At 42.6% G+C, this 16,611-nt stretch overlaps 1 protein-coding gene across 7 annotated transcripts in view; it reads left to right on the forward strand.

Moving 5' to 3' along the window:
- Positions 1 to 16,611, forward strand: part of ELMO1 (engulfment and cell motility 1) — a 290,099-nt gene that overhangs the window by 201,535 nt on the left and 71,953 nt on the right. Inside the window, exon 1 of one of the 7 annotated variants that reach the window (XM_048950306.1) lies at positions 11,902 to 12,232. The exons of the other annotated variants lie outside the window; for them this stretch is intronic. The gene's annotated coding sequence lies outside the window, so the exon portion shown is untranslated. Of the gene's footprint in view, positions 1 to 11,901; positions 12,233 to 16,611 lie in introns of those variants that run through there. 7 annotated transcript variants of the gene reach the window in all.

Genomic DNA, 16,611 nt, shown 5'->3' on the forward strand with positions numbered 1-16,611 from the left:
GTTTCATAGCTGCTCAATTTGCCTCAGTTATTATCATTTGAAAGAACTTGATGGTTCTAATTTCCTTCTCTTACGCTTCTTAATTTTAGTAGTAGAGTAACACTTCAGTATCTGGTATTGATTTCTACCATGACTAGGGCTTTGATATTAATTTCTGCACCACAACAGGCTGAGGATACGTGATTGCCAATGCAAACTGGGGGCCCAGACTAATTTCATGTTTTGTTAATATAATTGTAGGTCTTTGCTAGTAGGATGGTCCCTGTTTTGATGAGTATTGCGTGCTTGTGTGCTGTGGACTATCTGCATGCTGAATTCCATTAGCTAATGCATAGCTAGCAGCTCAAAGGAAGTGACTCCCCTCCCACCCCCTGCCATGTGGCACTTTTGAGGCAGCATTTGAAGAAACTGTGTCAAATTTTGTGTCCCAGTAAAGGGGAGGGATTGACCAAATTGAGCTAGTCCAGTAAAAGGCCACCAAGGTGATCAAGGAGAATGGAGTCTGCTGTTCAATGGAACTGGGAAGGAGCGACGTTTGTTCACCATGGACCTGTCTGGACAGTGGAGGTTGGATCCAGTTGCTGTCTTCTTCCACTACCTGAGCAAGAAGCTGTTGAGAAGACGTATGCCCTTTCCAGAAGTATACAGTGAAGGGAAAAAACACAGTGGTCACAAATTACAGACAAGGAAACTGTAGTTGGACATAAGGAAAAAATATTTCCAATTACTGATAGTGGTGCTGCACTAGAACAGGTTGCATGCAGAGACTGTGACATCTTCATTCTTGGAGAAACTCAAAACTCACCTAGGCAAGGCCTTGAGCAACTTGGCCTAAGCTTGACCTTAAAATTAGGTGAGTACGTTTTAGAAAATGTTTACTACTGCCTACCAGTGCAGCTCAGCTGACATGGTAGCTTGGATAACCACAGCCCATTGGTGAATTGGAGGCCTAATGCTTAGAGCAGCCAACATGTGTGGCATTGCAGAATGTTTGACTGCTAATGATTCGAGGTGGGTTTTTTTAGTTATTTTATGGGAAGGATTTAGCTGATGTTCCATTACTTACAGGATGTAACGCCATGTGCTGGCTGCTGCTTCTGCATCCTGTGAAGCTACAGTTATTGCTTTTGAGCTAAGGTTTCTGAACAAAGGGGAGTGCCATCTAAATAGGCAGAACGTACAAACAGTGAAAAATGAAAAAGGAAAGGCGATATAAATAGTTCTTTAATCAGATAACTAGAATAAATAAATTCTAAAAAATGAAGATATTCATGCTTTTTTTCAGTGCAGTCTCTCATATGCCGCTTTAGTAAGAAGTAAAAACTAGAGGGCAAGGACAAGAGAACTGGAGCTGTCAGAAAATGAAATTTTGGTTAAAATATCTCTCTTTAGGTGATGAAGAAGACAATAGTTATAACTGACAAATTTCATAATCAACTAACATTTATCAGTTTGTACCTACATGGCCACAGCACATGCAATGCTTGCTGTGATTACGAAGTCAAACTGGAACAAACTGTGCTCACAGCAAGCTCATTTCTGCATCTGCCTTTGGGTTGGCTTCTGCAGCTGCCACAGCAGCCACAGCTAGGACAGCTCAGGTGGAAAGCAGCCAGCTCTAACTGCAGGATGCAGCTTCAGTAGACAGGTTGTCTATGGTGACCATTTCAAAAAAGAGTGATATTGGAAGCTTTGCATATTACAGAGCAAAGCTATTCTGATTGAACTGTTAATTTAAAAAAATAAAAAGGCTGCAGAGAGACCAAGATAACCAGCAAATCACTTCTTTTTATTTTTCCAAATAGTACAAAGTGTTATTAAAAGAGAAGTAAATTAAGAGCTGTTAAAAATATATTCAGGAATCAAAGGAAGAAAAGGCAGAAAAAATGTGCAAGCACCATTAAGCTGCGGAAATTTTCCTTGGACACGTTGCAGTACCTTTTCAAAGCAGCATATGGGGTTTATTCTGGTGTCTCTAATTTTAACATGAATGAGAATCACGTGGAATACTCCTGGCATACTGCTTTGAAAATATATCCCTGCATGATTAAGGAAGGCTGAAGTCTTTAAGCCTCTTTTTCTCTCTTTCTCTCTCCCCCTTTCTCTCTCTCTCCTTTTTTTTTTTTTTTAAACCAATTCTGAAATGCATCACAGGAAAACATTAATGGAGTGAAAATGGTACAACCCTGAATAAAGTGGTAATGTAACAGGTAGAAATACTACTGGCTTATCACTGTAAATGTCTGTGTTTCAGAGGCTGTGGACTGGAAGGAGAGGACAGAACTTGCAGTTTATGTCAATTTTTGCAGCTGTCTCTGCATTGCTTGATCTTCATAAATTTGTCTCTTCATTTTGAAGATGAAGTAGTGATTCCACCTACCACTTGCAAAGAGCAGGGAATACATACATCTGTTTTACACCCATAAGGACAAAATAATTTTGTGGGGACATCAGGAAGCATCCAGGGGTTCCATCTTCTTTCTGTCATTTGCTACATCAGAGCAAGCTAAAGAAAGACCAACTTTCATCTGTCAGTTATCTGATGAACCTAGCTGAGGACAGAGTCTTACCAGATGCCCACCTCTTCCTCCTCTGTTGTCTCTGCGACAGCAGTTGTTGTAGTGAATGGGGTCACTGCTCCATCAGATCCATGCCACAAATTGCTTTAAAAGAAATTTTGTCCAACTGATGAGCACAATTTTGGTCACACATATTTCGTTGGATGAGATAAAAAGCTGGGACTGTTCAGAAGTCCCAGGGAAAGCTGTGGGACTCCATCAAGTAATCATACAAACATAGAATGGCCTGGATTGAAAAGGAGCACAGTGCTCATCCAGTTCCAACCCCCTGCTGTGTGCAGGTCGCCAACCAGCAGCCCAGGCTGCCCAGAGCCACATCCAGCCTGGCCTTGAATGCCTGCAGGGATGGGGCATCCACAGCCTCCTTGGGCAACCTGTGCCAGTGCCTCACTGCCCTCTGGGTGAAAAACTTCCTCCTCATATCCAACCTAAACCTCCCCTGTTTCAGTTTAAAACCGTTCCCCTTGTCCTATCACTATCCATGATGATATCCTTGTAAACAGCCGTTCCCCCTCCTGTTTATATGCTCCCTTCAAGTACTGGAAGGCCACCATGAGGTCTCCCCGCAGCCTTCTCTTCTCCAAGCTGAACAAGCCCAGTTCCCTCAGCCTTTCCTCACACAGAGCAGCTCCAGCCCTCTGCTCATCTCAGTGCCTCCTCTGGCCCCGCTCCCAGAGCTCCACGTCCTTCCTATGCTGGGGGCCCCAGGCCTGGACGCAGCGCTGCAGATGGGGCCTCACAAGAGCCGAGCAGAGGGGGATGATCACCTCCCTCTCCTGCTGGCCGCCCCTTTTTCATGCAGCCCAGAACACAGCTGGCCTTCTGGGCTGCAGGCGCACGCTGCTGCCTCATGGCCAGATTCTCATCCACCAGGACCCCCAAGTCCTCCTCTGCCAGGCTGCTCTCAAGGAGTTCTTCTCCCAGTTTGTATAAATACCTGGGATAATAATAATAATAATAAAATAATCATGATAATCCTAATAATAATAATAATCCCGAGGAACTTAACTTTTCACTGCAGTTGGAATGGATAATCTTTTTTGACTTATAGAAAATTACATTAGAAGATGTCTACATCATTCTCTACAGCTCTCTACAGCTGCCTGAAAGGAGGTTATGGTGAGGTGGGGATTGGCATCTTCTCTCTAGCAATAGCACAGGAGGTAAATGGCCTTAAAAGGTGCACCAGGGAAGATTGGGTACTGGAAATAATTTCTTCTCAGAAAGAGTAGTTAGGCATTTGAACAGGTTGCCCAGGAAAGTGGTGGTGTCACCTGGAGGTGTTTAAAGGTAAATATAGTACTTAGGGACATGGTTTAGTGAATAGTGTTGGCAGGAGGTGAACAGTTGGACTAGATGTTTTTAGAGATCTTTTCTGACCTTGATGATTCTTTGATTCTATGTGAAGATACTAGCCATATTTTGTGCATAAGTGGATATATCTTGTTTTCTGATAGCATGAAAAGGTCATACTAAAGCAGACAGATTCAGCAGTATTGATTTTGGCTTTTTCCTCCGTAGTTGTAAGGGGTAGGATTGATACAAATGAGGTCATTTAACCTGATCTTAGAGCATCTCACAGGCATTTTTTAGCATTGTCTTTTATTAATGTGTGTATAAAGGCTGAAAAAATTAGCAGCAACAAAACACCCACAAAGCAGTGAGTAAAACTTTCCTAGGAAATTAATGACATGATATTCCCATAAGCGCTCTTTGAATTTTTGATGTCTGCATCTGCTGTCAAGAATGACAAAGAACAAAAGCCTGAATGATCGTAACGAGCTGCCTGCTCCTTTGCTAGTTGAACCATTGACATAGCAAGAATATTTATTCTAATGGATGAGGACCATCATGATGGCAAATGAGCACAGGGTGAGTAGCAGACAGGACCTATGAGTCAGAGAAGTCCTGGTGGTTTGGTGAGCAGGAGTTCAACCAAAATAGCGAGAACAAGGTGGGATTTGTCTGAGAGATGGTAAGCACTGCTATGCTGCACTATTGATGGGATTCTTTAGCATGTGGATGATTGAGACTGAAGGAGTATGCACTCACAGGATCAATTAGCAAGGGGCTCATTAGTGGAAAGGAAGTTCCAAGCAGTAGTCCTGACAAAACGAGCATGGATAGTGCTGGGCCTGGTGTGTGGGCTGAATGTGAAGCAGGGTTGGGAGGAGGTTCAGAAAGTCCTTTCTGACAGCCAGTCCTTCCTACCCATCTTAAGGGAAAACAGTCCTAACAGCTACTAGAAGTGTTTTGAAAAGGGTAAGGCAGGAAGTGTCCATAAAAAACATGCTGTAGATATGAGCACAGTGTAGAGTCTGGGTAGTCATCTGGTGTCCTTACAAAGATGCAGAGAAGGGGAAAAGTTACTTTTCATTTCCTAATCCTTTTTTTTTTTTTTTCCCTTCCAACTGAGAATGTGAGGTTTATTTTTGTAATGTCGGTTTTGTGGTTTTGTGTGGGCTGCTGCTTTAGGGCTTGAGTATCTCCTCTGATTGCAGTTTCTTTTTGCCTCATTTATCTCTTTTTCTTTTCACAAAGCCTTAACCAATAGAATGGTACATCGGGACATTGGCCTTACCTGTCATTCACATCTGTTGAATTTCAAAAGGGGGTGTTAATTTGCTTTATTATCCCGCTTTGTTTCTCCTGTCATTCTAACATGGTTGCCACTTTCCAAACTTAAACATGAGATGCACTAGGCAGCATATAAGAGTGTTTCTGTGAGATTTATTTAAGTAAGAGTTTTCATTTAAGCAAGCCTATTTATAAAGCCAGGCTATTTATACTCCCTATGATTGTGAATGGGCGTGCGTGGGCCCCCTGCTGTTGTGCGAAGCCACGTGTTTAGGGTATGTATATTGGGCTGCACGCTTCCATGTACATGGGGACAGATTGAAGAAGTGGCAGCTAGTGCCTTTGAGAAGGGGTGGTTGCAAAGGCTGCCTTACCCTAGGGAGCTTCTAGGAACAGAGAGCTAATAGAGCTGGGCGCAGAAGGGGCTGTAGTTCATTTTACGTGCTCCAAGATGCCCTAGCTAAAGCTAGTGCACACTTGGTGTATTGCTCGTATTGGAGAGTACTTGCAAAAGGTGACAACACAGTAAACAGCCCTACCAGTTCATTCAGCTTATGTGAGCACTAATTTCCTTTGGTACCTATGAGAGGTGGAAGGAGGCAGAGCTCATTCTTTACAAAGTGTGTTGGGTACTTGCTGGACCCGTAGGCTAGCCTTATGAGCTCTTATAAGAGCCTATCTCTTCTTCTCATTAACTCTTGGCAATCCCCTTCTGCACTCCCAAGCCTCCTGACACCCTTCTGTATGAGTCTGTGATGTAAGAGTAGTGTGAAATGAATGTCTTAAATGGTGGATAGGACCTCATCGACAGCTTGTAAAAATGCTGGCTGACAGGTCCTTACACAGCAGCTGGGAAGGCAAGTTAGGGCACAAATAACACTGTAATTGAACTGTTTGCAGTACCATCTTTTGAAACATTGTCAACCAGCATTGTCATTCTGTTCTTAAATGCTCATGATCACACTAATACAATTCCTCGCAAGGCAGCTGTATGTCTGAGTGTTATTCTTAAATAACACAGCACAGAAGCTTTTGAAATTAAAACACATATGTAGAAATTCTGCAGAATTTCTCCAGAAAATCTTAGTTTCTTTTTCCAGAGTGCCTTGAAAAAGGTATTCAAGTTATTTAGAAAACCAGAGGTGTTTGCCAATGTCATCCCCTGCACCATCCTTAAAGTCCTGTTAGATAAAACGGAGCACCTCTGATTCAGGTCTCACCCTGCCAAACTCTTCCCCATGAGCAAAAGGGAGCCTGAGTTTTATGTGTACAGATTTAATCTTTTGCAGCAGACGTGCTGACACATGGGCTGCTACAGTCAGTGGGGTAAATAATCTCCCATTTAAGTAGTTCCTAAGTACCTATTCATTATTAACATATTAAAAAAATTCATGCATCATTATTGAAATGGTGAACAATGGCAGCATAAGTTTAAGTTCAGGTAACTGCATCAGATAAATTCCTTTTTTTTGGCCCTTCCTTATGTTCTTTGGTTTTGTTAAAAGCCAAAATGTAAAATAAATCAATCTGTTGCAGTGTCATATGATCAAGTAGATATTTAACGTGCACCTTGTAGAAGAACACAGCGCCCAAATGAATATGAAGGAGGGGAGCTTGCTTGTATGTAGGAGAGGCAAGACCAACTCTGTAGATGGCATACTCCATTTCAGCAGTGGCAGTAGCATGACATTCATTCCTCGGTTCCTGTCCTGCAGAGAGTAGGCATTAAGGGAAGTCTCAGACAGTTTGGATTGCAGATAAAGCCAGCTTGTGTCTCTTGTCTGTCAGCCTGAGCATAGCACAGGCTGAAGAAATTGCTGAAGGTAGAAGAAGATAGTGGGTATAACGATGCAGCAGTGTGAAACGGTTCTGCTATAGCCAAGCGTGTTCTGAATCAAGTGAGTGAATGAAAGAATTAGATGAAGACTGTATGACTGATAGTTCTCTCAGCAACGTGGCAAAGGATTTTTGATGCAAATAAATAAGCATTTGAACAAAATGGGGATGAAAGGAGCAGGGTAATACTAATCCCAATGTGACAGATTTGGCAGATAATGCTCTCATAGGGTGAATATCTTAGAACTTACACAGCAAGGTAATTATAGTGGCCCTCACAGTTCTGTCCTGAGTGCTGCATAAGGAATCTTAAAGTTGATGATGTGTATGTGAAACCTTTTTCTGTCTTCTGTCTAGATTTATTATAATTGATTTGAAGTTCTTCAGTGCCCTCGCACGCTATATGACTGCTATGTATGCTTGAAATGACAAGACTTAAAGGTTGCAGATGGCTGCAGGGGCTTGTGTATTTTAAGGTTGTTTTATATGATAGCTATACAAAAACAAACTAACTATAATTGTGTATGACGCTGCCTCCAAACCTAAACATCACACGAGGCTGTTTTTCAGCTAGAGCTTTGCAGTTTCCAATCTTGATATTGGAAATAATTTTGATTAAATCCATTCACTTTGATCCTAATCTGTCTTTTTCTTTTGTTGGTAAAAAGTTTTTTGTACCTGACTGTTTTTGCTCTTTTTCCTTTCCATTTGTTGTTCTTGGTTGTTGGGATTTTGTTGTTTTTTTTTTACATGAGGATATTTTGGTTCTGTGTTAAAGGTGATATTTTAAATCTTGGAGTTAATATTGACTGGGGAAATGGAGCGTACCGTTCTGCTGTCTAGATTAGAAGATCTTCTTTCAGCACCCAAACTGCATGTAATCATTTAGCAATAGGAAAACTGAGGAATATTCATATCAGCTCCTGTAGCCAATTTTGGTATAGTTTGTAGGCTGTCTTTGGCTTAGCTGAGGCACTTCAGTTGTCAGAGAAGATGAAGTATTGCAGATTCAATACCTCTGGAGGTTCACTGTCTGGACTGTTGCTGACTATATCCAAGGCTGTGATCTTTGAAGAACCAACTTAATTTTTATAACATAAGTAGGGATTTTCTTCACCATTCTTCCCAGTGAGTTCAGAGGTCTGAGAACAATGCGCAATCCAAACATTATTTGACTGCTGCAGAAGACTCTGTTTTAGCACACTGATTGCCCCATCTAACCCACAGGCTGTGTGTAAGCATCTTTTAATGTACATACACATCCTTAGAACGATGGCAGCTGACCGGGTGATGCAGGAAAAGATTTGAATGCTCCCTGTGCTCAAAGTATAGGAGAAAGTAGTGAATGCTGAACATGCACATGGGTGCCGGGATGGTGGAAATCAAGCCTGTCCGTTCCTTGCAGAAGGTTCTTTGTTTTTGTAATTCATACAGACTTTTCTGGATGACATGGTGGCAGATCACCTCTGAAGGTCGTGTCTAATCTGATTTGCAAAGCTGCATTCCTGACAGATTTTTCAGCAGCTTACATGTCACCGAGTTCTAGTCAGATAAGCTCTGTGGTTTGTAGTAAGGCTGTCTTCAGAGGCAGAAAGGACAGATAACTCTTTATGTCCTGGCCTAGTGTTTTCATGTTTTCTTTCTGTATACATATTGCTATCCAAAAGCTTATTTCGGTTGCATTAACGTTAAAAAACAAGCAAACCAAAAAAACTCCACAACCTGGCTATTTAAATTAAGCGTTGGGGGTCCTGATAAAGGAGGCATAGGGTTTTCTGATACTGGATTTTGAGTGAAACCAAGCTAGATGTGAAATACAGTCTTGAAAGTTTCTGGAATGCTTCTTTGGAGTACCTACAGCCTGAGTGCTAACTGCTGCTTTGAGAATGTGGATGTGGAAGGGAAATCCTGGCATGAGTGATTAGGACAGCGTGTTTCTGGTGCAATTCAGCTGCTTCTGCAAATGGAGTTTTGAAGAAAGCTTGATGAGAATTGACTGGTCATTTATGATCTTGAATGAGGAGTTACTGAGAGCCAACCAGCACGTCTGTGATTTAGTCTTAGTAGATTAACCGCCTTCTCCATCTAGGTATCTAGGTTAAAAATAGCAAAACTCATGATCTGGAAGGATGAGTAAGCATTATATCAGCATTGATTGTTCCTCTGCTCCCACACACAAACAGGTCTTTGTCCATCACAGCATCCTGCTGACAGTGGCTGTTGGATTGGCAAGCAGCATCTTTGGTGTGAAACCTTCCTGGAAATTTTTGGTCCTTTCAGTAGAACCAGACTTAGAAGGTTTTTCACAATTCGTGTTTATTATGTCTCTTTGAAATTGCCTGGATTTTTCCGGCCTTGAATTTTTGATCTCCCTTAAAAGCTTCCTTATGTATTTGTGTTCTGTCCCGCTTCAGAATACAGCAAAGTTCTTAATCTGTTTATTCTCACATCACAACCTTTACAGCAGGAATTTCTAAGAAAGTGAATGGCAAAGGGTGAGATTTTCCAAAGTTAGGTCTAATTGCTTGCTTTCAGAAACAGCCATCTCTGTCATTTGTTTTCCATTCCTGTGGCAGGATAGGGCCTTAAAATGGATCTTCTGAATTCTTCACAGTGCTAAATAATATGGAAGGCAAACTTCTTTCTGCCAGTGGGTAAAATGCAGATGGAGAGTTTTGGAATTTGGGATCCTGGGGATGGTTTTTCCAGGTACTTCCAAGTTGCCCTCATAATCATTATTGTTTACAGTAGTGCTTGGTTAAACAAAACCTAATGGAGGATTTTGAACTCTGGGTGTCATACAACAGAAAGGGATAATTTATGTGATTAAGAAGCTCTCCTAATATTAATAATTTAATATTGGCTTATAATAGTAAGCCAGTAATAATTTAACATTGGCTTAACAAACAAATTTCAGTGTAGAGAACCACTAGGAGTGTGACAGTTGTTTTTCTTCATCCAGAAACATTTCATTTTATATTTACTTAAGGTTTAAGTTCTGCGTATTGAGAACATTTTCAGGCCATGAGACACTACAATTAGAGCTCACAAACTGAGCATCAAACTGTTGAGCTGTATTGTCATTCCCATACAAAGGGTGGAGTATGTACCACATCCCAAACCACCCTCTTCCCCTGTGGGATGTGGGTGGAGGGAGCAATGGGGGAAACATGGGACTGGAAAGAAACTTCTTGCCAGCAAGTCCTGACAGCAAATCTCATCTTCGTAATTAGTCTCTCTTCCCCTAAAATGCACATGAATATCTTACTGAAGTTTAAGGATTCAGAACTAAAAGAGAGGCCACAAAAGTCTACAGGCTCAGGGTGGGTCATGCTGCTTTAGAGGAAAATAAAAAGCCAGGAGTCATTGCAAGAAGTGAATTCTTCTAACATCCTGATCCACTGGAAAATGGATCTCTTACGAACTCATTTTTCAGTCAAAGCTAATAAAGTGAGAGCTGCCTTGAAAATCAGATGTCCTGGTGCTGCTCTCTGTTCTCAACTCTTCTCTTGAGCACTTGGCCCATGGATTCTAAGGACTTACCTGGACATTAGATTAGGAGGCTGGCAAAGGAAATCCAACAAGGGGCGGCCTTCATTCTACCTGCAGGGCTCCAGCAGGCAGCTTTTTGAGACACCGCTGCTTACTATGGTGAATGCAGTGGGTTTCTCTTATTAGAACAACACAGGAATGCTTATTTTTAGAGCGACCTTTTTTGTTGTTGTTGTTGTTGTTCTTCTTCTTCTTTTAGTTAAATAAATTTGTTTTGATGACAAAGGAACGTCTTCATTTTTTCCATCTGAACTCGTTCTCTAGCACCATTATAATAGTATGTCAGCATCTTGTGATCTTTCAGGTTTTACCCTTGTAATATAAATGGATGCATTTAAGTGTTATTCCCCTTCTGCGGGTTCGGTAATAGAAGATGAATGGTTTGTTCAGATGCCCCAAAGAAAGTCTGAGGAGCAGTCATAAATGACTCCAAAATGACAAAACCCTTTGCTGACTCCATTACTGACCTGTGAATCTTTTTTCTCTCTTAACTGTTGCTTCCATTCCTCTCCTGACCTACTCATCTCTTCTTTCTGGTACTGTCAGAGTGCAGGACAGAGACCTATGGCTAATAACCCTTTTGTGTGCAGAGTTTTCCTGGTGGCACATCATCTGGTCTGGGAGAGAGCTGTTGGCACTTCTTGAAGAGCTGGCTGCCTGCTGACTCAGGTGTAGCTTTCTGTGGGTGTTAGATGCCATTTTAAGAGCTTGCTAACAAAAACAATGGATTAATGGTGAAGTTTCTTAGTAGTCTTGTCAGATTATGACCCCACTTTAAGGTGGAATTTAAGGAACTGGAAAGCAGAATGTGTTATTTTGATTGCCCATTCTGTGGTGTGGGCTTGCATTGGTCCATTACTCAAACTCGAAGTAGGAGTAGTATCTGGGCATGTCCTTGGCATTTGGATAGATGCAAGTTATTGCTCCTGGCCATACACATGTGCTTATACATACATGCAGCACAGGGCGTTTGCACAAGGAGAAAGCTGTCGTGTGAACATCTCTGCCTGCATGTACTTTCCCAGTGCATCAGAAAAGAGAAAGCAAACTCCCCATGAAATAAGCAGCAAGAGCAGAGGCAAGAGGCGAGCTTGCTGCTGATCCTGAGCCTGGCGGCAGATGTGCCGCACAAATCCATCCCGCTGCATCCAGGCTGTTTCCATGGCGATGGAGCAAGGAATCGTGCGTCTCCGCTTGGCTCAGCTCGGTGCGCTCCCCGTGTCCCCCCCCCAGCTCTGCTTCTCTCCCTTCAGCCCCGGGAAGGGTAAATGGGGGAATCACAGAGATAAATGGACAGCCGGGGTTTTTCTTTCCCCCCTGTGATGCTGGGAGAGCGAGGCTCTTCCTGAGAAATAGGGTCTCCCCAGCTGCAGAATAAGTGGGCAGGAGTTTCCCCGAAACAGGAGCCGGTTGTGATTGGCTGCCGTCACCCGCCGTGCCAATGGGAGCCTGCCTGGCCGGCAGCACCACACCATAAGCAAAGCTGGGCGGCACTGGGACCAGGCAACGGTGTGCGGGGGCCCCTCTCACATGGCAGCACAAGGGACGGGGACCATCGGAGAGCCTCACCGGGGACCATCTGCCACTCGTGTGCAACGTGCCATCCCCGAACAGCAGCATTAAGTCATTTGCTTGCGCTGGTGTGGGAGGCGATATGTCATCAGGAAGGATGGAGCTACGGGATCTCTGTAAGTACAGCTGTGCACTTTGTTGTTCTGCTTCAGCCTGAGCGCGGGTCTCTAAATGGTGTTGTCAGTCAAGGAGTGGCAAAAGCAAATTCACTGTAGCTGCAAATAGCATGAAGATTTTCTTGATTTTGTCTCACAGGTGGTGAGATGTGTTCTTATTAACAGGTCCAGGCACCGAACAAACTCGTTAGCTGCTTGCTTTGCCTTGGGTGGCTGCTCAGCCTAATTAAGATGTGTCTGTGAGAGGATGCTGTGTGTGCTCTGAGGCATTTCAGGACCCTCTGTGCTTGAGGAGAGTGAGCCACATGGAAGGGAATGCTCCCTGCACGGAACTCCTAGCTGCCTGTGTGTAGTCGCCAGTGTCTGTACGCTGATAGCAGGTGCACTGGTACAAGGATTTGTAAAGCACTGCTGCAGACCCTGAGCCAAGGAAACATGAGTTGCTCATCATTCACTCCTGTTCTTAGCATGGAGAATTGTTGCTTTTCCTGCCTTCTGTTGTTTTATTTTGTTGTTTTGTTTTGTTTTTTGTTTTGTTTTTTTTTTTCAAATTAATTTCTCTTTCGGAGGAGGCTTTTAAAACGGCATGCAATTCCAAAGCTTTCTCGATTGCTGATGAAAGCATGTAAGTCCATGGTGGGTGTGGAGTGTTTCCTTGTTCACCATTGTAGGGCATGTGCTAGAAGTTTATTCCTCTGCCTGCTGGGATTCTGCTTTTGCTTTTATACAGTGGAAACAGTGTATTTAGAAGTAGGTCGTAAGGCAGGTGCAAATCGGTCCTTCTGTAGCCCTCTGGGGTTACTTGAGTTACACCGACTATGAATTTGGCTCAGCACTGTCTGTCTTTTATCAGGTATTTGCCATTAGATGAAGAACTTTGCAGATTTGGGGCTGGGGGATGATTGCTTAACCCTCTCAGAGCCTGTGGTCATCTTATCTGGTTTGGGAAAACACATAGGAGAGAGGAACAAAAGATGTATTAAAAAGTTTCTGTATTTTTACTCTGTGCTTTAGCCTTGGGTATCAGGAATTTTATATTAACCAAACTAAGTGCACAAGTCACGTGAAACTGCCTTTTAGGGATCCTTTTTTTGTGTGTGTTGTGTTCATTTTAGAAATAAACACAACATTTCTTTTCGCAGTGCTGGGAGCTGCTGGAAAGTGGCATTGCTGCCTGGAAATCTCACATTGAGAGTGTGATTTTTTGGGGATAGAGCTTAGCTGATCACCATTGCTATTGAGATGCTACCTTGCGAGTTGCGTCTGTGGAGCTTATTCTTTCTGATGAAGGAATCAACATCACCTTAGCTGTTGATGCTGAAAGGAACTGACTGTGTTTTCCAAGAACTGTTTGATCCAAATAAACTAGAAAAATAAAGAACATGGAAAGCAATGCATCGATTCAGTGGGAGTGTCTGCTGTGGAAGGGTATAGTAAGCTCCTCTGTGTAGTTTTGAGTGTTAAACCTGATGGTACTGCTAAAGCAGGGGAGTTCTTCATTAAGTTTGAATTATTGGCTTTTCTGAAGACATAGATGCAAATCACTCACCCTGTGTTTTCCAGGGGTATGTGGGTCACCTTTTATTGAAATGATTGCCTCAGGTATCCTGTGGCACTAAGCTTCAAAACAGTGTTATTTTCCTAATGTGTAAAAGAGAGAACTACTGGCTCCTCCTGCAAAGCTTATTTTTGTTGAGCAATGATGGAAGTGCCCCAAATGAAATTTTTTGGAATAGTTATTTAGCTACTATGTCACCTTCCCCTGGGACCTGTATCATTTACTTGTATTTACTCAGCAATGGTCTGGATGAAAATCCCATCACGTACAGCAGTCTAGGCAAAGAGATGTGCCCACTTCACGTCTTAGAGGGGGATGTTGTAATCTAGGCTGAGGTATTCCATAAAAAGATGAGGGGAAGCTTGGACTCTGCACATCTGGTCATGGCTTGTCTTTGGCTCCAGCCTGGCCATTTGGTATGCATCAAAAGGAAGCTCCATTGCACTTTTCTGGGTTTTTATTTCTAAACCTACTGCCTTCTGCTTTGTTTTCTGATTGATAATGTGGGAGCCTAGGAGAACACTGTCTTTTAAGGTAACCGCATCTCTAACATGATGTCTTTGTTCTTGTTAATGCTCCAGGGATATAGTTCAGACAATACAAACCTTTTACATTTAGTCGCTCTCACTAGGCAAATACTCTGTGACTGTTGAGAGTCCCTGTATCTCCCACAACCTTGTTTGAAGGGATTTGTTTACTTGTCTATCCCTGTGCCTTAGCCGATAAAAGGAGGATGATGGGGCAGGATAGAGGCAGCCTATGACTGTTAAGCTCTGGATAGTGCATTATGTCAGTCTGTCTGCTGGCTTCAAACCACGTTGTAGTGCCAGAGGTAGAAAAAATTGTGCTGCAGTCAAAGCCACATTTGCATTAGATTTTTTGACCTTATGGTGTAGAGAAAAGTTGCTTGTCACTAGTGCTTGGGGATGATCTATGTGGGGGAAGCATTTCAGATTCCCAGGCTATAAGAGTTCCAGCAACAGAGGAGTGAGTAGGCTTCAGTGAGAGCTGTGGCATGCTGGCAGCAGTTGCGAGGATGCAGAAGCTGAAAAATGCTATCTTGAGATAGCTTTAATTGGTTGCATTGGAAAACACTTGGTTCGACAGGCTCATATGTCTTCTAAAATGCTTGGTGCCAGACCAAGTTGGCATTCTTCCCTTGACTTACACTAAAAGCCACCAGGCATTGATCTGATCTTCAGTCTTACACTTAAATTTTTCTTGGAAGAGCAAGATTTTTGCAAAGGCAGCAGATTATTTCTCCTCTCCCTTTGCCTCAGCAACAATAATGTTGAAAACATGAGCTGAATGGGTATTCCCCATCTTCTGATTCATTTCATTGTGCTTTCAACTTAACGTGTTATCCTTCATCTGCTCACAGAGCCTCATTCCCTTAGGTTGGTCTGTACTGGAAATGTACAGTACAGAGGTTTCATTTCATTTAAGCAGGGCCTTGGATGGCTCTTCACTTTGCATGTGTTCAGAGATACTGAATTGGAATATTTCACTATTTCCCCGGATCTTAACCTGCCTTCTGCTTCAGTAGAAACATTGTGGTCATGCTTGTTCTAGGTAAGTAGATGCAAGAGCCAGCACTCATCACTTTTGCTTCAGCTGTATTTTTATTTTCATCCAGTTATTCGAGTAACTTTTATGCACCCCACGAACCAAATACTCTTCTTTCTGGATGTTTGTACATCCAAAGGAGTTGTGCACTGTGATAAATCTGAATGAGGCCAACATTCAGATTTTTCAACTCATGAAACGTTTCTTATTTTTGTTTTGCATTTGGAAAATAAATGCTTATAAGAAAAGTGAGTCCATCTGAGACATGGCATACGTAGAATCACATGCCAAGTCACAGAAAGCTTTCTCTTCCTATTCCATACATGCACTCTTCATCTCAAATGGCACGTGCACACAACAGAGCACCGCCAAGCACAGAATAAAAGTGGAACAGTATAAAACAAAAACAACTGAATCGTGAAAAGCGCATTGATTTGCTTGACACCTGTTTTGTTCAACATTGTGCCATTCTAATCTGAAAACTCCTGTGCGTCACAAAAAGTTTTCAGAACAATAGAAACTGTCAATTGCAGCAGGTTTTACAGGCCTGTCATTATTCTCCTATTGTCTTGAAGCACTAAGTGGCACACAGAAAGATTTTTGGCAGCATTTCAGTGAGTTGTCTTGTAAAGAGGAATCGTGTGTCTCTACTTCATGTATGTTATTGTTTGCAATTAGAGTGTTGCCCAGCACAGGCCCTTGGGAGCATATCTGCTCCCATTCCAGCATGCTTATTTTATGGTGCTCATTTATTCTGTCTCTAAAAAAACTATAGATTTCCTTTCACATATTGACTCAATGTCTTGTAGAGAGCCTGAATTGCTAGAACAAATTAACATCCTGCTCCAGCTGCTGCTCCTTGGGAATGGTGGGAACAGTGGCAAAAGCAGAAATTTTTACCTATTAGAGCATCTGAGTCCTCACCTGCTTTAGTGTGAGCAGGCACACTCTTGCTCTGCCCTGTGTTCTTTCACTGCAGACCCTTTACCGCTGCTTTATAAGGAGTTCTCCACTCCCCATCATTAGAAACTACAAGCCACTCTTAGGGACGTGTCTCTGAATAGAGGCAAGATGAGAAGAGAGATTGGTTTTGTGTTAGGAGGAGACTCAATTGTGCTGATCATGTAACTGGACAGTGTTTTGGCATCCATAACTACCTCTTCCTAGTGGTATCATCCACATCCCTACCCAAATGAAATTGTGTTCCAGTATAGCAGGGATCGTGACATTCACTCTGAAAATGAAAACGTGAATT

This window comes from Lagopus muta, chromosome 7 (assembly GCF_023343835.1).
Source record: "Lagopus muta isolate bLagMut1 chromosome 7, bLagMut1 primary, whole genome shotgun sequence".
In the NCBI taxonomy this organism is placed as follows: Eukaryota; Metazoa; Chordata; class Aves; order Galliformes; family Phasianidae; genus Lagopus; species Lagopus muta.